Here is a 15,032-nt window from a genome sequence, read left to right as displayed (position 1 = left end):
AAAGTGAGAGCACAATGGTTTTTTTATGAACTCAACTTTCTAATTTAGAGAAATTTGTAAATAATATTAGAAGATGTGAGAATAAGGATGAATTTCATCAATAAAAAAACCAATAAATATACAATTTTAAATCATTGTTTTATCTGTGACAACTAAAAGGTTGGTGCTAAAAAGGATGGAAGACTTCTATAAAATTAAGAAAAACGTGGACTATGCTGTAAAATTGGCTTTTCCTTTAGAATGTTCTTTGTTCCTGACATGATGAAGCATGTTCCTATGTGGTCTGAACAAAATAATATGGCACTTGGGGACAAAGATGCAACACAGGAGTCCTGCACTGGAAGCCAAGATGGAGAAGACTTCCATAGCCATCATGAGTTTTCCTTGGTGCTGTGGTAGACAGGAAGGAAGGTGACCCACACACTAAAGAACACCAGCATGCTGAAAGTGATGAACTTGGCTTCATTAAATGTTTCAGGCAGGTTCCTGGACAGGTAAGCCATAGTGTAGCTCCCAAGTGCCATGGAGCAGAGGTATGCCAGGACAGAATGGAAGGCAATAGTGGAGCCCTTGTTGCATATAATAATTATGTGTCCATGTTCAGAGTAAGCATCTGAGTCAATAAAGGGAGGAGAGGTGTTCAGCCAAATTCCACAGAGCACAAGTTGGATGAGGGTGCAGACAGGAATGATAAAATTAGTAGCTCTTGATATCATTATCCACCTTATCAGTCTCCCTGGAAATTTGATCTTGAAAGCCAGAACCACAGTAACAGTTTTGGCCAAGACTGTGGAGAGAGCCACAGTGAACAAGACAGCAAATGTGCTCTGCTGCAGGATACAGGTGGCTGTGTTGGGATGGCCAATGAACAACAATGGACAGAGAAAACAGAAGATCAGAGTGATGAGCAGGATGTAAGTGAGAGCCTGATTGTTGGCCTTGACAATGGGGGTGTGGTGGTACTTCACAAAGACACCAAGAATACCAAATGTTACTGTAGAGAGTCCCAAGGCCAAGAAGGTAAGTACCATCCCCAAAGGGTCTTCATAGGACAAAAATGTCACTGCTTTCTGGAGACAGTGGTTCTGCTCTGTGTTTGCATAATGACTTTCTGAACACCTCACACAATGATCCATATCTATTCAGGAATTAAATTTATTGTGAATCTCTGCTCAGGTTCCCCATTTTATCTAAAGCCACTCCCCAGCACCCTTTGGCATTTGCCCACATTTCCTTTGTTGTTCAAGACTCAAGTAAATCAGTCCTCTATAGCGAAAATTCCCAAATGCTCTCTAATCAAACACTCCAGGTTGATACTACCTATCTTCTTTGTTGTATATAAAGTGAACAAGTTTATCCTTTATATTGTTATACTTAAATATATTTCAATTTAGTGATGAAATGTGTTTTTATGTATTCATGTAGTGATGTTATTGATTTAAATTACATAAAGCTATCTTGATTATGAGATCACTGAAATTTCATTCTTATGATGTCGTTCTCAGCCATCAGACTAAATTTAGCTATTGCATTTTGTTTATTGAATAGTCCAGTGTGTTCATTCTTTGACAGTGCTTGTGGAATGAGAATTATTAGATTCTTAAAAGCTGAAAAAAACTCCCTGTATGAACCTGTTTAATCACTTCTAGAGAGAAAACATCTGTTTAACAAATAGATATAAAACTCTAGTTTTAGTCTTGGTTGTGGAATAATTTTGTGATACTTTATCATTTATAATTTGTGAGTTTCATCTTAAATTCAAAACATATAAATATCACTGTATTTATTACATGTTTACATTAAGAATATTTCTATTTCATATTTCTACTAAAATGTTCAATATTTTTTCAATGTGGATTTTGTAATTATTAGTCTTTTCAATTTATCATTTTCTATTGTCTGCTATAGCTTTTATTATATTATCATTTAATTTGTTAGTTCTTCAGATGTGCCTTCCTTCTACCTTCTAACTCTCAAGGTACTCTGTTTTTTCTATATCCCATGTGCTGACATCTATGCATTTCTAACAGAGCATGAAAGCATTATAAGCACAATCTTCTTTAGTAAATGCACAGGATATATGTCATGACAAATATTTTTAAGAAATTTAAAATTATTTTTTTATTTTAGATACACTTCATTATATAGGTTGTAAAATACAGGATTCACTGTTTTGAAATATTTAGCACTAATGTTTTAGTACTTTTTCTTTCTTACTAAAAAGGGTCTCATTAAACTGCAGTCATGCAGTACATCATATTGATGTTTCTAGTTTCCTCCAATGAATATAACTAACATGTGCATGAACAAACTGTGGCTCCAATGTACACAAAGCCTGTTTGCACATTAAGTGTTTGAAGGGACTGTACAGTTAGTCCCAATATGCATATTTTAAAATTAGGCAAATTAAAGTCACTAAAACTTTGAATGTTTTAATCTTTATGAATTAATATTAAAACATCTGAGTGTTCAGGAAAGTCATTACATTATTCAAAAAATTCCAGGTATTATGAGAAGCAACTCATTTGATATAAATGATAAGGTTTATGAATCTTCTTTAAGTTTCTCTCCATATTAAACATTGTGAGTATATGTGCTTTTTATATTCATTGCTATCAACTGTCTCATGCTTGTTTAATGTTCCATGGATATATTTTGACACAGTTCCTCTACTATATCCTCCTTTGCCTGGAAAAGATAGTCCTTCAAATTCAATGTTCTCACTTGTTCTAGGAACAAGGGTGTGCATCTATGCTTGGCTAATTCACAACACTATCCTTATCGAAAGTGTTGATGTGCCATTTCAACTAGTTTCACAAGATCTTAGAAGCACACCTGTTCCTCTTAAGGAGGACCTCGGTTCGCTTCCACGCACATACATGGTGGTTTATGTTACCTGTCACGTTTAGTTTACCTGTAACTGTAGGTTTACTACAATGATCTGATGCTACATTAACATTGAGTTGCACCAAGCAAGTACATGGTACACATACATAAGTTCAGGGAAAACAGTCACAGATAAAACAAAATGAATAATTATAAAATAAAACATCTTCAAATATGTCAATGTGTAAATGAAATACAACCTTTCTAACACCTCTAATGAACCTAGAACCATGACTGAAATTATGCAACTAACGGCCATAAGGCTCCAGACCTCTAATGTGTGCTAACTATGAGATAAATATGTTTTCAAATACAATATAAGTCAGAAATTTATGAACTTTGGCATGTGTGCGTGTGTGCGTGCATGCGCACGTGCTTGCGTGTGTGTTAAATGCCATGGTGAAATAAAGAAGACTACTCTGTGATGGGTAAAATCATCCTCTGGAAGCAACAATGACTATAAAGGATGAACAACATACATCAAGTATGAGTTTTAATGGCCAGAGCACCAATTAAATTGAGGATAAAATGAACCAAAACAATTTTATTCTAACTGAAAGAATTACGGGACTTATCTCAAATGTTCCTTCATAGAACTTTTCAATCTGTTTATACTTTGCAGAAGATTGCTTAGAGGGGAGAAATTCCCCAGTGAGTCTGACACTTACCTGTCTCATTGGAAATCTCATTGTCTGGACAAGGAGTACAATCATAGCAGCAGACAGCCTTGCCCTCCTGGGGAGATTTCCTGAATCCTGGAACACAGCTCTCACTGCATACAGAGCAAGGAAGCTGGTAAGTAAATAGAGAAGAGAAAATATTCAGGAGTGTACTGTTTTAAAACAATGAAACTGTTGTTTTTCCATATTGAACAATCAGATAGAAAGCTTTTATATTTATTATTTCCAGGTTGCAGATTCTTTTTTGATGCATTGCTTATCATCTCAACATAGTATACATTATGAAGTTCAATATGTTTCAACAATGATGCAAAGAAAACAGAAATCTGAATGATTGTGGAAATATAAATGGTAAGAAAAATAATATGTTGATTCACTGAGTACATATCATAGTGGGCAACTGTAATATCATACCGATTCTATTCTATATTTCCTCACAGCTGGAGTGAGAAAATTTGTTTCCCAATGGTGTTGCTTCATTTATATTTGTCAACTTGACAGTATTCAGAATTATCACATAAACTAATCTTTGTGACTAAATGAGATGATCTTGTTATGGCACTTGAAGTGAGAGGTTATATTCTATAATTATATAGCAACATTTCAGTGGCTGTTGCTAAGGACTGAAAGAAAAACAAAAATAAAGGTGAAGAGCAGTGCTCACTTCTATCTACTTCTTGACTGAAGATACAACACGACTCACTTTCTCAGGCTCTTGCCAACATGATTGTCTGAATCATCGAGTGCTCACACCAAATGTGACTCAAGTAAAATCTATGTTGGGATGTATAGACAAATTGCTTCCTTTTCAACAGCAAGACAAGTAATTAACCAATGCATATGTGCCCTCCATGCTACTGTGCATTACCAGGTGACGGAAATCAAAATAACCATGCACTGATATTTCTTATTTCTGGCAGCTTAATCAGTCCTTTTGTCAATTGGTTTCAGTGCAGGGATTAAATCTTAATAAAAAAAAAGACACCTTATTTATCGCTGCAAATAAGTGATCATAGAATGAAGTACGAAAAAATAAACAATCCCATTACTCAGAATAAGGCAACAGAACCTTCCTCATGTGACACTAGTTTTGTACATTGACATGGGCAGTGAGTAAGGAAACAACAATCATTACATCCACAAACAAATGTTTATTGACATAGAGATCAAAGCAATGAGATATGATCCAGCCCACCTCTGTAAATCCTATAGCCCACTGTATCATATGGTCAGACAAAAACAGTTTTTGATCTTGTGGAGCTTTTGGAGAAAATGTTCCAACTTTCATCTTTTTTCTGAGGCTCTCAGGAAAATTCCAGATGTTGATAATATCATATTGTGCATCTAATTTTTTTTGTGAATCCAAAACCACAAGGTCTCCAGCACCATTTTTGAACTGGATATTCTTGAGAAAAGGGTGTAACTAAAAGATATGCAGAATCTGATGATTAAAAATTCCCAGAAAATTTCAATGGAACTTGATGAAGCAATGTGCCCCATTGTCCTGAATCCCTAACATAAATGGCAAGCTATACTATGCTATAAACATTTTAATGGATCATGACCAAAAAGGAATATGTCATGTTTCTATACTGCCTGTTAGTTTCAAAAGAAAGATTTCACACACACACACACACACACACACACACACACACACACACACACACAATAACAATCAAGCTAACAGAAAGATTTAATCAATAAATGTTGATTCAAGAAAATGTCCACAGATTTAAGTGCCAGTCACATCCAAATATTTAAGTAATATACTCAAAATTTCAGTTTGTAAATGGGATTTTTATGTTGAAAATATATTAAAGTGGTCAGTTAGGTAAAATAACCTTAGCTTCAGAATGTCAAATATGAAGATCTAGTAGCATTTGAATATTTGGAATCTAGTTCTCCTAATTCTATTATGAAATATCTTAAATATCTTAAAGATATTTGGGGTTCACTTGAGTATATTATCATGATAAGATTCTGAGGGTAATTGTAACACAAAGTGGATAATGACATACACACATTTTAACTTTGTTATTACCACCCATTCATCATGAACAATGAATGATACATGTGTCTGCAATGATGTGCAGATGATACATTACATACATTATCTCAGGTGCATTTGGGCAAAATATGCCACAGTTTACAAGCATTTCTTAAGTGCTTTTATAAAACTCAATATGTCACAGTGCTTTTTAAAAAATATACAGAAAGAGAAATTACCTCCCAAGGGAAGTTATATATCTCCCCATTTCCATGGGGGTTAATTTGTACTTGTTTGAGTGTCATCTTGTGGAGACTGTGAGCCACAGCATACACAGAATTATATAAATTGTAACTCTCTTCAGTCATATCCATTTCCCAAACATTTTTAGGCAACATTTCCAAAGAAGCATTGGGTAGACAGTTAGGCAAAATTTTACAATCAGGTCCAGAAAAAGAGCACTTGAAGTATGTGTTCCAGAACAGAGCAAGAAAATAGTCCTCTGGGTATTTGGAAGGGTTATATGTCTGGATAAATTTCCTAAAATCAGAAACCTCAGTGTGGTGATGTGCAAAAATGAGACTCCCATGGAATGTATCAATTATCAAAGATTTAATAAGAGAACTTTCATCCCATTGTGACTTCAGGACCCAGACTTTCCAGTTCAATAAATGTGCTGCTATAATCATAATTGCACCATATAAGGATTCATGGTCACCATAAAGGATAACCACATTTGCAGGTGATTTCTCAATATGCAGGTGAGTTTTTATGGAAGGTTGATAGTAGGAGCCAATCGGGATGTCTGGAATCATTTCTACAAAAGCTAAACACACTCTGTTCCTGTCCATCTCTTCTCTCAAGTCTGATAGACTCTCAGCCCCTGTGTGGTCATCCATAAGAACCAGTCCCACCCAGGTCCAGCTGAAATGAACCATCAAAATGACAATGCCATGTGAAAGAGTTATGTCCTTGGGTGCTGTCTGATAGAGAGAAGAGAACTGGCGTCTGTCATTCAGGATAGTGTCAAATGGCCCAAAAGTAAGCTGAAGGAAATTTCAGATAGGAAACATGAGTGAAGACATTGACATAGAACACAATCTTAAAGTGAAGGGGGCACTTTGGATTGGTATAGACTAACTTATGATCATGGTGTTATAAACTCCCATCTTGTTTCCTAAGACAATTATACACAGTTCCTCCCAAGACACACAACTTAACTCAAAACACACAATAGGCTACAACCTCTTCCTCTTCTTCATCTCAAGCAAAGAATATGGGGTTATAGAACCAAATGCCTGTTTTATTTCTTTGATAGATGAATGACACAACATCACTTCCATACATGTGGAAGCATCTGAAATGTCTGCAGTTTACTGCAAGTTTCTTGTTCACTCACAGACACGTCCCTCACCTGTGGATATTTGTAGAGGTTTAGTAGTCTCCCAATATTTGCAGATGTTGCCCATGATGCTCCTGTAAGTAAAGCAGCAATCTTCACACTTCTACAACTATAATTAGGACATATATTTCGTAATCCTGTGAGGCTAGTAAAAGTTCCCAGAAGAGTACTCCATTGATTGCAAGGGACATAACCGAGATAAAATCCTAGAGACATGTTGGGTAAAATGTGAGGGTTTCTGTTGATCTCCTCAATGGCGAATCTGAATGCCAAAGAAAACTGGTAGCTCCTCATCTTGTACCTACAGAGAGGGATTATCATTATTTATGAATGAGACTCATGTCATACTCTACCAGTATGATGCAATGGCTCTCATACCTTCTATGTTATATATCTATAAACAACAATTTTGGTTGTCATGGCAATGTTTATAATGTAAATGTCAGGGTATATAGTAAGTGGTGATTTAATTACCTTAAAGCCTCAGATGGACCTAAAATTTCAGGACAGGAAAGTTGACTTGAACTGATATTACCAGTGCAATCTTCAGGTAAGTAAGACACATACAAATGCCCCTAATTCTTTGATGCTTTAACAGCAGATGGCAACTTCCATCCTTTAAGGCTCCCCCAATGTGTACTGTAAAACCCCAGGGACCCCACAACACATTCACACTGTCTGTACATAGAGGGAGAGGCTGCAGCATTTCAGTTGTTTTAATTAATATCAATGATGCTTATGGGTATGCCTGAGTGTTTTGCGTGCATCAACCCCAAAGCAACATTTAAATATGAACCTGGAAGGGGTTGCGGGTCCCCCAACCAAACACATATCGGTGAACAACCTTTTATTTCTCCCAGTGCCATCTGCTTTTCTTTTCTGAGAACTATACAATGAAGAGCAGAATGAGTGAGTGAGCTTCTTATGGTTTAATAGCTTACATACATACCTCTGGGTTTTTTTCTCAGAATTTTGTATTTTCCCTCATCTGCCACCCTCTTTTTCTATCCCTTCACTATGTTCTTACCTCCCAAGAAAAGGGGACTTCACAAGAACCTTGAATACCCTGCTGGCAGATATTTGGACATTCTGAAAATATCAGACATCTAAGGGGTTTATTTTGTAATTCTGAAAGTTTTGTTTTCTTTTGTTTTAACATTAATAGATTTTAACCTATATATTTACTGGCTTCTAAAGAGACATAATTGCAATTCACAGATACCAATAGACACTCTAAAGATTGGTATTGGCAATGAGAGACAAGCTTCATCCATAAAAGCGCTATTATAGTAGGCTTAACAGAGTCTCACTGCTAATTCTGACTGGTAAGTCCAAGTCAATTTCCTCTAACAAAGATAAAATGTCCTTTACCCTTCATGCTGCCTTGTTCTCAGAGTGTCTGCTTTTGTTTCTGCCCAGACTAACATGTTTAGTAAAAATTGCTATATTAAGTTTCCCTTTTACAGTGGAAGTGATATAAATTTGAACTCAACATGCTTTAATCGTAAAATCTTAGTTTATTAGAATTTTCTTTTGTTTTATAGATGTAGAGATTACCCATATAGATTTAATGTTTGTTGTTTATATCATGTATTTAATATCAAAATGATTTTAAGTAAATGCTTGTGTAAACTAAACCTGAGAACCTTGAACTCATTCATTTTGTTCATAGTAATACTAAAATCACAAATTAATATTAAAATCAAATATTTATTTAATCAATATGACCACAAGGATAGAATAAATAAAAATGACTATGTCAAAGAACAGTTCTTTTAAACAATTAGTCTGAGGTTTTACATATAAATTTAATGTCTACTTTTAAGTCAAAGACATATAGAATCATACAATTTATGTCAAAATGATATTTTATATCAACTTTATTTCTAAAATATGGTTCATATCCCTTAGGGTTTTCAATTTCATTTAAGATATTATTGTCCCTATAAAGGATATGTTACTCATATTGCAATATTATCATCGCTTCATATACAAACATGTTATATCTGTTCTTTTAAATGTGATATATATGTACAATTTATGAATGCCTATGCAATAATAAATATTTTAATGAATGTGGGGATAATTTTCACCAGGAAACCTGATTAAAAAAATGAACAAATATGTGTATCAAGATCCAACACAGTGATTTTATCTTCTTAAGTAAGGCATGGTGAACTACTACTTTCAATTCTATTAGACCAAAATGAGCACACCAGGACATCTTAAATGGGAATATATCTTTAAAAATGAGATCACTTGATAATATTTTTAAAACATGGTACAAGGTTATCTATCTATGTAATGATAAATTATCTTAATACATAGTGAGTAAAGAATTTTCAGTGTGACTCTATCTGGTTCACCCACATTCTCATCAGAAAGACCGTCCTCATTTTCTCTAAATAAGCCTTATGAATTCATGGGGTTTTTATGGTGAACTTTTATGAGAGTGAAACTTGGTGTCAAAGAGACTACAAAGAGAAGGATAGACATTACATGAGAAAGAATATTCTCACAATAGATAGTAAGTTTATTTGTTAAACCTCTTATGTCTCATGGGGAATTTATTTGGAAATAAATCACAGCAAGGGAAAGTATGATTGTATGTCAACTTGGTATGGGCTCTACTTTTGATGGCTTTTCTTGATTACCAAATTGACTACATATAATCTCAATTATAGAGGTCAGGAAGCAACCTTTTAATCCAGATACTGTAGATACTTCCTTAATCAAGATCTTGAGGCAAGAAGACATACCTTCAGTGCAGATCTAATTCTGATGGACACTTGTACAAGGAAAAGGGAAAGAAGGAAGCTTTTTCTCTTTGTCTACTTGCTATCCCCCCACTAACAAGTCCATTCTTTTATTTGAATTAGAACCTACTTCTGCTGCATTCCAGGATATATATCAAGATATGTGGCTTTGATATATTAACCAGGAGATTTATATTGATCCTCTACATCAGGTAGTCTAAGGAATATATGTATACATACAAACGTATAAAGTAAAAGGTAAAAAAAAAATAATGGCGCAATACTTCTCAAATAGTAGCTACATGGGCAATCCAGGTAAAATAATTTTTAATACATAGAATAAAAATGTTACAGATAATACATGTAAATAGAAAAATACAATAATATTCATAGAATTTGAAAGCTGTTTTCTGGAACTTAAAGTAATATGCTACAATATATAATACAAAAATCTAACACACATATGCACAAAACAACAAACACATGCATTTGAAGAGCTAGAACAGAAAATAGAATGTTCTCATCATGACGAAATGGCTAATATTTTGTAGAAATGTGTATCTAGTCATGTAAACATGTTGAAATAAATGTAAATGTTTACAGAAAAATAAATTGTAAAAGTGTTTTAAAAGTACAAAACAATAGAGCTACAACAAAAAACAAAAATAATAAGAACCTCATTCATAGTGATAGAATATCTCTAAGACAGGATGAAGACTTTTCTGGGAATGAGGTCAGAAGTGTAATAAATGTGTTATATGTCATTTTATTTTTATTTTAAATGTTTGATGGGCTTCCAAAATGATTTTCAAAACATCTCTATACAATTTCATGCTGACCTGCATGAAAAAATGATTTGTCTTTGCCAACAGATTTTCAAGTATTTATGGTTAGATTTCTTGATGATAACCATTATAGTGTTGTAAGCTGGTACTTACATCTAGATAGTTGTGATTTTCTTTACACATCAAAGAAAAAGCTAACTATTTCTTTGAACAAAGGATGCAAAATAAGCAGTTGAGGACACAGCCTATACAACAAGTACAGCTGACAGTCTGGGTGTCAACATGCAGGGCAGTGACATTGGACCATTATCCTCCACCTTTCATAGAAATCAATTCAAAATGGATCACAGTCCTTAGCTTTAAAAATGAAACACTAAAATTTATAGAACACACACCTAATAACTGTCAAAGTCTTGGTGTGGACAAGAACTTACAGAAGATAATACCAATGTCACACAAATTAGCCTCAGCTACCAAAAAATAGAACTACACAAAATGAAGATGCAGCTACAAAAATATTGAAAACAATATTCTTTACAGCAAAGGAAACTATCGTCAGAGTACCACATATGCAATAAATAACTTTCTTATTGTTCTTTAGATGATAAACTAATGTCAAAAGGATTCAATAATCTGATGAAGTTGTAAACCAATGCAATAAATCCTCAATTCATCAAATGGGGTAATGGTATGTACAGATCTTGTATAAAAGTAAAGCACATAAAACCAGAAACTACTTTTAAAAAAGTTTTCAACATCACTGATCATCAGGTAAATGCAAATATAAAAATAAATTAAGTGTTGATTGTTTTCATATTTTGAGTAGAGTAACAATGTTTCAAGATACAAAGATACATCCTTAGTAAGACATGAATAACAGTATGGATTTCTTAATGTTTTCTGATTCCCATCATTTCCATTGAAATCCAAAGGAGATAGAACATGTGAGAATTTTGGTTAAAACTTGAATAAACAATAGTGGAAAAATTAATGGGTGTTTAAATCATTGAGATTTCAGGGAAAATCAAATCACATGGAGTTCATATTATTAATGAAGTTAAATGGGTAGAGTAATTGAAGTGCTTATGTTAGTAATTAGAGCATGGGTATACATTAGAAAAGTGAATAATCAAGAAATGGATGAAAATATTTCGATCAATCTTGAAATGTATAACTTTTTCACAAAAGGAAACAGAAAAAATATTTGAAATGTGTACAGCATTGTGAGAATATAGAATAATCACAAAACAAATGTTATAGCCTTTAACATTAAACATGTTTATTAGAAATAAACACCTAATTGGAAACATTATGAACTTCAAGTCATCAAGAAATATATTCTATATGAAACTGAAAACTTTCTGTTAGGCAAAGGACACTGTCAAAAAGACAAAATGCCTGCCTCCAGAATGGAAAAAGATCTTCACAAACCCAATATCTGATAGAAGGCTGATATCCAAATTATATTTTTTAAAAAAACAGAAAACTAAGTATCAAAAACAAATATTCAATTACAATGTGGTAAATCTAAATAGAAAATTCTCAACAGGTGAATCTCAAATGGTCTGGAATAACTTAAAGAAATGTGCAACATTCTTAGCCATCAGGAAAACACATATCAGAACAATACTAGTATTCTATCTTAAACTTTTCAGAATGGCTAAGATCAAAAACTCAACTGACAGCTCAAGCTGCTGAGGATGCAAGGGGAATTGCTCCATTGCTTGTTGGAGTGCAAACTTGGACAACCATTTTGAAAAGCATTATGGTGGTTTCTCAGAATTTGGGAATATATCTACCTCAAGACTCAGCTATAACACTCCTGGTAATACATCCAGAGATATTACACCATATGACAAGGAAACTTGGTCAACTATGTTCTCCCAAGCTTGATTCATCATAGCTATGAACTGGAAACAACCTAAACACCCTTAAACTGAACAAAATATTAAGAAAATGAGGTACATTAACACAATGGAGTATTTTTTGGCTGTTAAAAACAAAAACATCATGAAATTTGCTGACAGATAGATAGAACTAGAAAAGATTATGCTGAGTGTGGTAACCTGGACCCAGGAAAACAAACATGCTTTGTATTCACTTATAAGTAGATGCTAGCCATAAATGATAACCATGCTACAAGGCACAGACACAGAGAAGCTAAGTAACAAGGAGGTCTCAAGGGAGAGGGTGAGAAACATGAATTTGTTTTATGTTCTGAACATAACAGATACATTCATAACCATATTGTTAAAATGGCATTTGACTTGTCCATGTCAATTGCACATTTAAGTAAATGTGAAAAAATGATGTCACGCATGAGTAGAGAGATCACCAGTTTTTAATCACTTAGAGGGGATATTATCGTCTATTCAGGAAACAACTTTAAAATGTACCCTACCAGGAAGCATGGCGTCCTTCTCACATGCATAACCAGAAATAATCTGAAAATATACTTCCTTGAAGTGCATATATAAATGTATATAAAACTGCAAAAATATACATATGTGTATGTCTGTTTATATTTATAAAACACTATGTATGTGTGTGTATGTATGTATGTATGTATGTATATATATGAATATAGATATGTATGTTGTTTACTTACCATTTTTAAAATTAGAACCACATGAGAGTAAAATAAATTTAGAGAATAATACACAAAAATTATAGTAATGTCTTATATTCCTGGGAACACATGCTATGTTTTTTTTATGAATCGGGAAGAACATGGCCATGTGCATCCAATCAAAATATGATAAAAAATCAAGTAAGAGGGTAAAACAAAATAATAATACTTTTTTCATGTAGTCACATAGACACACTCCTGTAAATGGATATCAGTCACCATATTTGCTTCATCTGTTTCAGAATAAGTTGTCAAAACATACTAATATCTCCCAATTTCACCCCCTGATTATTTCTCCTACTCTACATTCCCTGTGCTAGAGTCTTAGCACTTCATCTAGCTTTCAATAAAAACACAATCATATCACAAGGACCTAAATTTATTGTCTCTCCTAATTGTCTATATTCTGATTCTGACTATCTACCTGAACTTTACTTCTGCATTTCCATTTTACAGTACTGTCTTAAAAATTAGTATAAGCAATCTTCTTCCATTTCCGATCCCATGAATCTTACTGCCACAGAAAAGTATACACAGAATAAATGGATTGTACTTCCCTTCACAAAGCAGTATGTGTAAGCATTTCCCTTCATCAGAGTCCAAGAACTTCTATTAACTTGGTGACACTGTCCTCTAATCTTTACAAAGCTAACTTAGATACTACCCACTGAGGTCACTATCAGCATCTATGTGACTTCAAGAATATATCTGTACTAGTTGTAAATAATTAAAACATAGGAATGAAACGGAGCAAATGGGCCGGGCGTTGGTGGCACACGCCTTTAATCCCAGCACTCGGGAGGCAGAGTCAGGCAGATCTCTGTGAGTTCGAGGTCAGCCTGGGCTACCAAGTGAGCTCCAGGAAAAGCGCAAAGCTACACAGAGAAACCCTGTCTCGAAAAACCAAAAAAAAAAAAAAAGAAATGGAGCAAATGATACAAAATTGACAGTATCTAAAAGAATACTAATCAAAATTATAGACAAAAATTGTACATCATTTTGAAAGCATTTGAAATAGACTGAACTCCAAATTCTCACATTCTGACTTGCTAATCAGCAGTAGCTACCACAGGCAGTCCCTGTCACTCCACCATCACATAAGGACTCTGTAGTCACTGCAAAAAATGCCATCATTTCTTCTCAAAGGAGGACAGCTACCCTTGAAAATGGCCCAAAACAATGAGTCAAGTTGTAGGATATTCCATCTGCATAGAAAGCCATGAAAATGTCTTACCATTAGACAGATAAATGCACTGCAGAGGAACATAGACAGATACAGAGTATCAAATGTGTAAAATAACATTAATTAAAGCAAACTTATTTTCTTTGAGAGAAGAAAGGGGGGAACAGGAAGACACACCTGAAAAAAAGTTTCATGAGTACAAAAGAGGGAATGCCAGGATGGGGGAAAAATTAAATTCTTGTGAATTCAAATTTATTTGAGGATGATAAAATCTGAATAATGAAAAGACATACATTTTAAAAGTACTTACAGGACCATACTGCGTTTTCCACTTCTGAAACCACTTGTTGTAGTCTCAAGAACATAAAAAAGTGGAACAAGTGCAGCAATCACCACATTTCCACCACGATGTAAATGATGTTGTACTCTTTGACTGCACTCCGAAGCATCAAAGGAGGACAAAGGAAGAAGACACTGCAGGAGCCAGAGAAGAAAAATCAAAGAGACCATTATAAAATAGAAGTGTCTACCACACTGTAAGCATGGGGGACAGGGATCCCAATGTGTTCAGCAGCTACATATAGAGCTCATATTTTTGGAAAAACAAAAGTTTGTAATATTGTTGGTGTCTGAAGTCATCACTCTAATCACACACTTTTTTGACATGTTTCATCTACACTCCATGGAGAATTTGAAAACCTTTCTTCTCTGAGACTTTCCATCT

General features: G+C 34.1%; 1 pseudogene; it reads right to left on the bottom strand.

Moving 5' to 3' along the window:
* Positions 1 to 210: 210 nt before the first annotated feature.
* LOC143270407 (vomeronasal type-2 receptor 116-like) lies at positions 211 to 14,626 on the bottom strand (annotated as a pseudogene).
* Positions 14,627 to 15,032: the final 406 nt, after the last annotated feature.

This window comes from Peromyscus maniculatus, chromosome 23, assembly GCF_049852395.1.
Source record: "Peromyscus maniculatus bairdii isolate BWxNUB_F1_BW_parent chromosome 23, HU_Pman_BW_mat_3.1, whole genome shotgun sequence".
Lineage (NCBI taxonomy): Eukaryota > Metazoa > Chordata > Mammalia > Rodentia > Cricetidae > Peromyscus > Peromyscus maniculatus.
Note: the sequence above shows the minus strand (reverse complement) of the source record. Positions and strands in the feature narration are given on the sequence as shown.